A 9646-nucleotide genomic window follows, 5' to 3' on the forward strand; every position below is an offset into this window, starting at 1 on the left:
ACTTAGGCGGCGGGACTTTCCTTAGTTCACTCTACATCACTGAGTCACTCACGGATGATCTCGATCTCACTTTGGTATCAGTTAAAAAAAAATTGACAGTCTTGTTTTGTTCTGGTAATTTTCAGATCTTTGTCACTCTCGAAGGCTTCAAACATTATATAGTCAAAGTCGACAATTTGGGGCGAGCGCACATCCTGTGCCAGGTAAGTACGACGGGCTCACCTTAGTGCTGCTAGGAATATTTTGTTTCAAGCAGCTGAATCTTAAACAACAACAACAAATTGGGGCGAGCGCTGGTTTACTGAATGAGATGCAGAGGGTAACTTGATGGTTATGAACGGTGTGTTCTTGTCTATTGGCCGATAGATAGAACGACACACTTCAACCACGTACAATGTTCCCTCACAATGCCGGTGCTGGTCTCTGCAGGAGGTTGCTAAGACCTCCTTGGGTACAACTGTAAGGCGCCTACAAACTAACCAATGGCGTCGCAGCACAAGTGCCAGATCCAATGATATTGATAGAGTGACGTCATGACCATATCGCAACTACGTCACGGATCCCCTTCCCGACGGTTGAGAGTGACCCCAAAGGTCACTACTTATCTCTCCCTTGTCGCTGGCGTCCCCTGTTCCAACGGCCTGGCACCTTCAAGCTGATGTGCTCCCGGACTCTCTTTACTATGGCATAAATGCTTAACACGCCTTATTTACTTCCTCCTGGCATACGGCGGCCTCCTCGTGATCAATGTGTTCCTGGGCTTGTGGGCATTCCACGCGAGTTGGACACGAGTCTTCCATTCAGGGATGAAAGAGATAGTCCTTGTGCACTGTGCACTGCAGGCAGGTGCATTGTTTTGTCCACTGTGCACTGCAATGAGCTATTCAAGTCAACTGTGGGAAAATCCTGAGAGATCATTCTCTCATATTAAGCTGTTGTTTCGGTTGGTGTTAGGCTATACCCGTTACAGCCCCATTGGAACACCCATAACATAAATCACGATATTAATTCTAGTTTCTATAATTAATACGTATCATAATATTTTCCACTGTTCAGATATATCAGCAGAAGGAAATCATGTGTACATAATATTACAAATACCGAATATGTATCTCACAATCAAATGAAATAATAATACTTATTGTTTATTATTCATGCAACAATACTGATGTAACAATACTGATGTTAATATAGAAAGACCAAAGATGTAACATTGAAAGTTAATAGGGAGTTGGGGGGTGACCAGACTGGTAGCCTAGGTCATTCCCTAGAGATTAGTGTAGGTAACGGTGGCGCCACTCTCCTCCCGTGACAAAACATCAAACTAGGAGAATTATGAATGTATTACAGAATTAGAAGAAATTATCAATCATGGTTAAGTTCTTATGGGAATAAGGAATATAGTCGTGGATGGTATCAAAGAGACGGTTGACGTCAGTAAGATTTGAATATATGTAAGACACATGTGTCGTCACTGGAAAATAGATACCTACCAAAACTTATTTGTTAAATCATGCAAATTAGTGTAATACAAGTGCTACTGATTATTGTAATTAGCCAGGCTCGAGGATCTAGAGAATTCCCATGTTGTTTTGGAATTAGAAGTCATCTTTAGTGACAAATACTGGATTTTAGTTATTAATTTCAAAGATTAATCTGGCAACTAGCCTCGGGTCATCCTCAGAGAGGTCAGGCAGGGCTTGAGGCAACAAGGAAATTTTAGTGTAGGCTAAGCATCAACTGGGAACAACATCTCTCCTTGAAGCCGGCAGGACATCAAGGCCAGGCTGTGGATATTTTAAGGTATCTGTGTCTAAGTTATTATAGTGTAGAAGTCCACATAAATTGTTGTGGGGATTACCAAATTGCCTCAGTTAGTAAAATATTCAGTTAGGGAGTGTTCAGATAGATTTTTACTAATTTTTATTTTGTTTGATAAACTTTGTTTTAATAAATTTTGTTATAGGTGTTCAGTGCAATTTACCCCATCCCCTCCCAAGGGTTATTTTACACTGGTACAGGACTTATAACCCCATGCTTAAGACTAGTGCTCTTTGTGCCAGCCTACAAGCATTCAGTGAATAACTAAGATAGTCCCTTTATATTTTGTTTTAATCACCACACTTAACGTAAAGCTTAGACCTCCCTTTCAGAATAAATGGGATACAGTTTCCTGGTATGCTTAATTGACGGTACCCTGCTTCCCGTCAATTGAGGGATTTACTCTGATAGCAGGTGGTGGCGGCGTTTCAGAGTTATGCAGTATAACATAGAGGGTACAGTGTCCTTGAGTTCGTGATATCTAAATGGTCAAACGTTTAGATCTCTAGGAATTGTACTGAAGGTTACACAGCAGAACTGTGGTTTCTGAATATATTTGCTTAATAACGACCAGCATTTAACCAGTAATTTGTCCAGTATTTGTCACTACCTTACCTCAAGGTAAGGTAGGCAAGGTAAGTGAGGTTAAAGGCTGGCCCCCGTTACACTGATATGAACATTTCTTGAAATAGGAAAGAAAAAATATTGCATACTAACAAATTCAGAATCATTATCTCTCAATAACTCTCTACTCATGAAGCAATGTCTCCTTCTAATTCATTGCGGAATTAATTTCTCTCGTCCCTCATTTTATAATTCAGACAGTAGACCACAAAATACATTAGTTCGTTTAGTGATGTAAATAGTTCCAACACAATAAAATAAAAAGGATGTCTTTGTCCTACACATTTCACCGTACAATATCCAGAGCTCTACGGGCTCACCATAGCCATGTGCTGGTTGGAATTTTTGTTACGAGTAGCTGAATCTGAAGCAAAAACAACAATAATCTGCCTGGCTCGTGCTAAATTAATACCTCCCAGCTAGGAACTCACGGGAACTGTCCTTAAAACCATGGTTTTCACTTTCATTCCGTCTTGTGGAATATTACTGAAGTAGGCACCACGAGCCGACGTTACTTGATTGTCCTTGTTTTACCAAAACAGGAATAATCTGGGTGGGTGTGGGTGCGACCTTCCTTTTTTTCATTTTGGGTTTTTCTTCCTCTGGCTGGGTGGAACCCACCTGGAGGATGTCGGAAACCACTGAAGTCGGAAGTCGTTGACGAAGTAGTCACAGTCTCAGGACGATAATACTACACTTCCTGCGCCTTCGGTTAAGTTCCTGGGATCCACCTCACACATGGGACCTAATAAAGCACTATTGTCACTGTTGTCATTACATATATGGGCCAGTCCTTCATTGACTGCCTGGGGGTATCAAACTCTAGCACCTCGAACTGCTGTTTACAATTTCACTAATATAACAACAGTCTTCTCATAACTGCCAGGGGTCTTCAGGTACTGGACCTCACGGCTGCCTCACTGAAGTGTGTTTTTCACTGTAACTTAGGCTACCCCTCTGGGTCCCAGGGGAAAAACACATTGGTCCCTGTGCTTACTCAAAAGACGCTATACGAACTGCCCTTACCTTCAGGGTTCACCGAACCATCGGTGATGTGTAACTCTTGGTGTCTGCCTCACAGCTGATGGTTTGCACATGACTCCTGGCGAGCTGTTCGGACCTATTTGCTCGTCGGACACTCCATCTTGATAGTAATGCCTTCGAAGATGCTGTTGAAGGATCACCACGGCTTCCTCTGCTAGCTCCTTCAAAACTGTCACCTTCCTCAGGTACACGAAGATTGGCGTCCTTTTCTGGCACGTCCTCGATCTTTTAAACTAGTTGGCTCTCATACAGTCGACTTTAACCACCTCACGGGTGTGCTGCTCTCGGTCGCCGCGACTTGTCTCGTCGTTCTGTTATACTGTACTGGAAAGGCTCCGACGAACTGCTTTCTGGAGATCAACTCTTGAACTCTTTCTGCTAGCTGTCGTCTCAATCCATACTTAGGTCAATCCTACTGACGGGGCATCGAATTAGGAAAGCAGGTCCAACATGGGGAGGAGCGCCGGCGACAAATTGTTTCCCTCTAATATCTCGAGGCTGAGTGACGAGTCTCAGCCAATTTCCTGGCCGCATTGGAAGACTTCACGATGCTGATTGGCTCCTACAGGTAGGGTTCTTCTTGGCTGTCATGGTAATCTGACAGCTTCTAGATGCTCTGGCGCGTCGCTGGTTCAGGCGGGAACGTTTTCTCGCCTTCCTGAGATTTTCTCACCATGTAATTATTCCTAAACTTACACAATCACACTAGAACTGATTCATAATATACTTAGTCTAATTAGAACATGTTGGCACGAACGAACAAACCACAAAACAACGGCTGATGAATGGGAACAGCTCTCATACCGGAAGCAGCCTATGCTTCCAGCCTATGTGCAGTCATGACACAATTCACCTAAAACAGACATGCATGAATTGGAGTAATGCTCTTCACAGACGTTTCATAAATACAGGAAATGTATGACTATTTCTCTTAATAAACACTGAAATGTCCACCTACTTCTTTTCAATAGCTTGTCTCAGTCCTTCTTCGGCAGAAGGGATCAGTTCCATAAGGCGAGAAAGGGTCTGAAGCACTTTTGACTCCGATTGTTGAAAGAACTGCTGAAACCTGTCTCCATAAGGCGGCATCGTTACCCTGCAGAGGTTCACACGAGCTTCGTAAAGGAACACTATGAGCATATATATATTAATATCGTATATACAATATATGCATTTTGGAAAATGCAATCTATCCTCCACCATCAAACATATATTATTATACATCAGTGTTGTTGAATATCTTGAATATAAAGAAAAATAATTATTCATAGGTAATATTACCCCAACAAACAATCCAGTTGACCCAAGCTCAAAACCCGACAACAGCTGCTGCAGGAGAGGCGTGTTGGTTACTTATACCTGACACACAACACTGGTGTGTGTGGCTGCTGCAGGAGAGGCGTGTTGGTTACTTATACCTGACACACAACACTGGTGTGTGTGGCTGCTGCAGGAGAGGCATGTTGGTTACTTATACCTGACACACAACACTGGTGTGTGTGGCTGCTGCAGGAGAGGCATGTTGGTTACTTATACCTGACACACAACACTGGTGTGTGTGGCTGCTGCAGGAGAGGCATGTTGGTTACTTATACCTGACACACAACACTGGTGTGTGTGGCTGCTGCAGGAGAGGCGTGTTGGTTACTTATACCTGACACACAACACTGGTGTGTGTGGCTGCTGCAGGAGAGGCATGTTGGTTACTTATACCTGACACACAACACTGGTGTGTGTGGCTGCTACAGGAGAGGCATGTTGGTTACTTATACCTGACACACAACACTGTTGTGTGTGGCTGCTACAGGAGAGGCGTGTTGGTTACTTATACCTGATACACAACACTGGTGTGTGTGGCTGCTGCAGGAGAGGCGTGTTGGTTACATATACCTGATACACAACACTGGTGCGTGTGTCGACTCACCTATTTGTACTCACTTATTTGTGTCTGCAGAATCGAACATTGATTCTTGGATCCCGCCTTTCGAGCCATTGGTTGTTTACAGCAACAAATCCGGTCCTATTTCCCTATCATACCTAGTTTTAAAATTCTGAATAGAATTTGCTTCCACAAACTGCTCCTTCTGTGCATTCCATTTTTCAACTACTCCCATGCTAAATAAAAACTTCCTAACATCTCTGTGAATCATCTGAGTTTCCAGCTTCCACCCATGTCCCCCGTTCTGTTAGTATTCCTTGTGAACATTTCGTCTATGTTCACTCAGTCAATTCCCCTGAGTATTTTATACGTTCCTATCATATCCCCCCCCCCCTCTGCCTTCTCTTTTCTAGAATCGTAAGGCTCAGTTCCTTCAGGCGCTCTTCATACCCCATCCCTCGTAACGCTGGGACGAGTCTCGTTGCAAACTTCTTAACCTTTTCCAGTTTCCTTATGTGTTTCTTCGGATGAGGACTCCACGATGAGGCGGCATACTCTAAGACTAGCCTTACATAGGCAGTGTAAAGCACCCTAAATGCCTCCTTACTTAAGTTTCTGAATTATGTTCTAACTTTTGCCAGTGTAGAGTACGCTACTGTCGTTGTCCTATTTATATGTGCCTCAAGAGATAGATTAGGTGTTACGTCCACGTCCAGTTCTCTTTCTCGCGTCGTCACAGGTAGGCAGTTCCCCTTCATTGTGTACTTTCCCTTTGGTCTCCTATCATCTAGTCCCATTTCCATAACTTTACATTTGCTCGTGTTGAACTCCAGTAGCCATTTCCCTGACCATCTCTGCAACCAGTTCAAGTCCTCATGGAGGATCCTACAATCCTCATCTGTCACAATTCTTCTGACCATCTTTGCGTCATCCACGAACATCGACATGTACGACTCTACTCCTGTAAACATGTCGTTAACATATATTAGAAATAGAATTGGTCCCAGCACCGATCCTTGAGGTACTCCACTAGTTACTGTTCGCCCGTCCGACTTCTCGCCCCTTACTGTAACTCGCTGGCTCCTTCCCGTTAGGTAGTTCCTTTTCCAAGCTAGGACCTTTCCTCCCACCCCCGCCTGTCTCTTGAGTTTGAATAGCAGACCCATATGTACTCACCTATTTGTACTCACCTATTTGTGCTTGCGGGGGTTGAGCTTTGGCTCTTTGGTCCCGCCTCTCAACTGTCAACCAACTGGTGTACAGGTTCCTGAGCCTACTGGGCTCTATCATATCTACATTTGAAACTGTGTATGGAGTCAGCCTCCACCACATCAGTGCCTAATGCATTCCATCCGTTAACTACTCTGACACTGAAAAAGTTCTTTCTAACGTCCCTGTGGCTCACGTGGGTATTCAGTTTCCACCTGTGTTCCCTTGTTTGCATCCCACCAGTGTTGAATAGTTTATCCTTGTTTACCCGGTCGATTCCTCTGAGGATTTTGCAGGTTGTGATCATGTTTCCCCTTACTCTTCTGTCTTCCAGTGTCGTAAGGTGCATTTCCCGCAGCCTTTCCTCGTAACTCATGCCTCTTAGTTCTGGGACTAGTCTAGTGGCATACCTTTGGACTTTTTCCAGCTTCGTCTTGTGCTTGACAAGATACGGGCTCCATGCTGGGGCCGCATACTCCAAAATTGGTCTTACATATGTGGTGTACAAGATTCTGAATGATTCCTTGCATAGGTTCCTGAACGCTGTTCTGATGTTAGCCAGCCTCGCATATGCCGCAGACGTTATTCTTTTTATGTGGGCTTCAGGAGACAGGTTTGGTGTGATATCAACTCCTAGATCTTTCTCTCTGTCCGTTTTATTAAATACTTCATCTCTTATTCTGTATCCTGTGTCTAGCCTCCTGTTTCCACTGCCTAGTTTCATTACTTTGCATTTACTCGGGTTGAACTTCAACAGCCATTTGTTGGACCATTCACTCAGTCTGTCTAGGTCATCTTGTAGCCTCCTACTATCGTCCTCAGTTGCAATCCTCTTCACAATTTTTGCATCATCGGCAAACATTGAGAGAAACGATTCTATACCCTCTGGAAGATCATTTGCATATATCAGAAACAGTATAGGTCCAAGGACTGACCCCTGCGGGATTCCACTCGTAACGTCCCGCCAATCTGAGACCTCACCCCTCACACAGACTCGTTGTTTCCTGTGGCTTAGGTACTCCTCTATCCAATGGAGTACCTTCCCTTTCACTCCAGCCTGCATCTCCAGCTTTTCACTAGCCTCTTGTGTGGCACTGTATCAAAGGCTTTCTAACAATCCAAAAATATGCAGTCTGCCCACCCTTCTCATTCTTGCCTTATTTTTGTTGCCTGGTCGTAGAATTCAAGTAACCCTGTGAGGCAGGACCTGCCATCCCTGGACCCATGTTGATGCTGTGTTACAAAGTTCTTTCGCTCCAGGGGCTCCACTAGCTTTCTTCGCACAATCTTCTCCATCAGCTTGCATGGTATGCAGGTTAGGGACACTGGCCTGTAATTCAGTGCCTCCTGTCTATCCCCTTTCTTGTATATCGGGACTACGTTAGCTGCTTTCCAAATATCTGGCAGTTCCCCTGTTGCCAGTGATTTGTTATACACTATGGAGAGCGGTAGGCACAGTTCTTCTGCTCCTTCCTTTAGTATCCAAGGGGAGATTCCATCTGGGCCTATAGCCTTTGTCACATCCAACTCTAGTAAACACTTCCTTACTTCCCCGCTGGTAATCTCAAACTCTTCCAGTGGTTCCTGGTTAGCTATTACCTCTCTTATCTCTGGGATTTCTCCTTGCTCTAAGGTGAAGACCTCCGGGAATTTCTTATTCAGCTCCTCACACGCTTCCTTGTCGTTTGTAGTGAATCCTTCTGCCTCTATCCTTAATTTCATAACCTGTTCCTTTACTGTTGTTTTTCTCCTGATGTGGCTATGCAGCAATTTAGGCTGAGTCTCTGCCTTGCTTGCAATGTCATTTTCGTATTGTCTTTCTGCCTCTCTTCTCATCCTGACATATTCATTCCTGGCATTCTGGTGTCTTTCTCTGCTCTCCCAGTGTCCTATTATTCCTATAGTTTCTCCATGCCCTTCTACTTTGCTGCTTAGCTAGCCTACATCTCTGATTAAACCATGGGTTTCTCATCTTCATTTCACTGTTTTCCTTTTGGGCTGGGACAAACTTGTTTGCTGCGTCCTTGCACTTTTGCGTGATGTAGTCCATCATATCTTGGGCCATCTTTTCCCTGAGCTCTGTTTCTCATGCTATATCTGTTAGGAATTTTCTTATCTCCTCATAGTTTCTCTTTCGGTATGCTAACCTTTTGGTTTCGGTATCCCTCCTCGAGTTCAATAATCTTTCTTCAATCAGGTACTCAAACACCAATACACTGTGGTCGCTCATACCCACTGGGGCCTCAAAACCGATTTCTCTTATGTCAGAGCCGTTCAGGGTGAAGATCAGGTCGAGTCTCGCTGGTTCGTTATTGCCTCTCATCCTTGTGGGTTCCCTGACATGCTGGGTTAAAAAGTTTTTAGTCACCACCTCCAGTAGTTGGGCTCTCCACGTATCCTCGCCTCCATGCAGTTCCTTGTTCTCCCAGTCAATCCTTCCGTGATTGAATTTCCATAAGATGAGCAGGTGGTATCTATTTCTACAGGCAGCAGAGGCTGCCCTCTCAATTATAGTGTTAACTGTCATGTTGTTGTTTTTTGTACTCTCTTGACTGGGTCTTCTGTCATTTGGTGGAGGGTTATATATTACTGCTACTACTATTCTTGATCCTCCCATTGTCATGGTGCCTGCTATGTAGTCTCTGAAACCCTCACAGCCCGGGATAGCCATCTCCTTAAAACTCCATTCCTTTCTCATGAGTAGGGTCACTCCGCCTCCTCCCCTACCTTCCCTCTCTTTCCTTATTACGGTGTACTCCTGGGGAAACACGGCATTTGTTATGATCCCAGAGAGTTTTGTTTCAGTGACTCCGATTACATGTGGGTTCACTTCTTGTGCTCTTTCCCTTAGTTCACTTGCCTTGCTTGTGATCCCATCTATGTTCGAGTACATTACCCTGAAACTAACTCTCTTCTGCTTCTCCTCTGGGGGGGGGGGGACCTGTGGGGTCTGGTGTGAGCAGGAGCTGGGAGGATCTGGTACGGGGAGACTGGTGGAGGAGGAAGGGCTTGGGGGGGAGTGGGAGGGTAGGGGGGTGAGAGGGGGAGGGTTGGGGGTGAGAGGGGGAG

General features: G+C 44.7%; 1 pseudogene; it reads right to left on the reverse strand.

The window, feature by feature from the left end:
* Window positions 1-9646, reverse strand: part of LOC138369463 (ionotropic receptor 93a-like) — an 83591-nt pseudogene that overhangs the window by 34449 nt on the left and 39496 nt on the right.

The sequence above is a fragment of the Procambarus clarkii genome, chromosome 28 (genome assembly GCF_040958095.1).
Source record: "Procambarus clarkii isolate CNS0578487 chromosome 28, FALCON_Pclarkii_2.0, whole genome shotgun sequence".
NCBI lineage: Eukaryota > Metazoa > Arthropoda > Malacostraca > Decapoda > Cambaridae > Procambarus > Procambarus clarkii.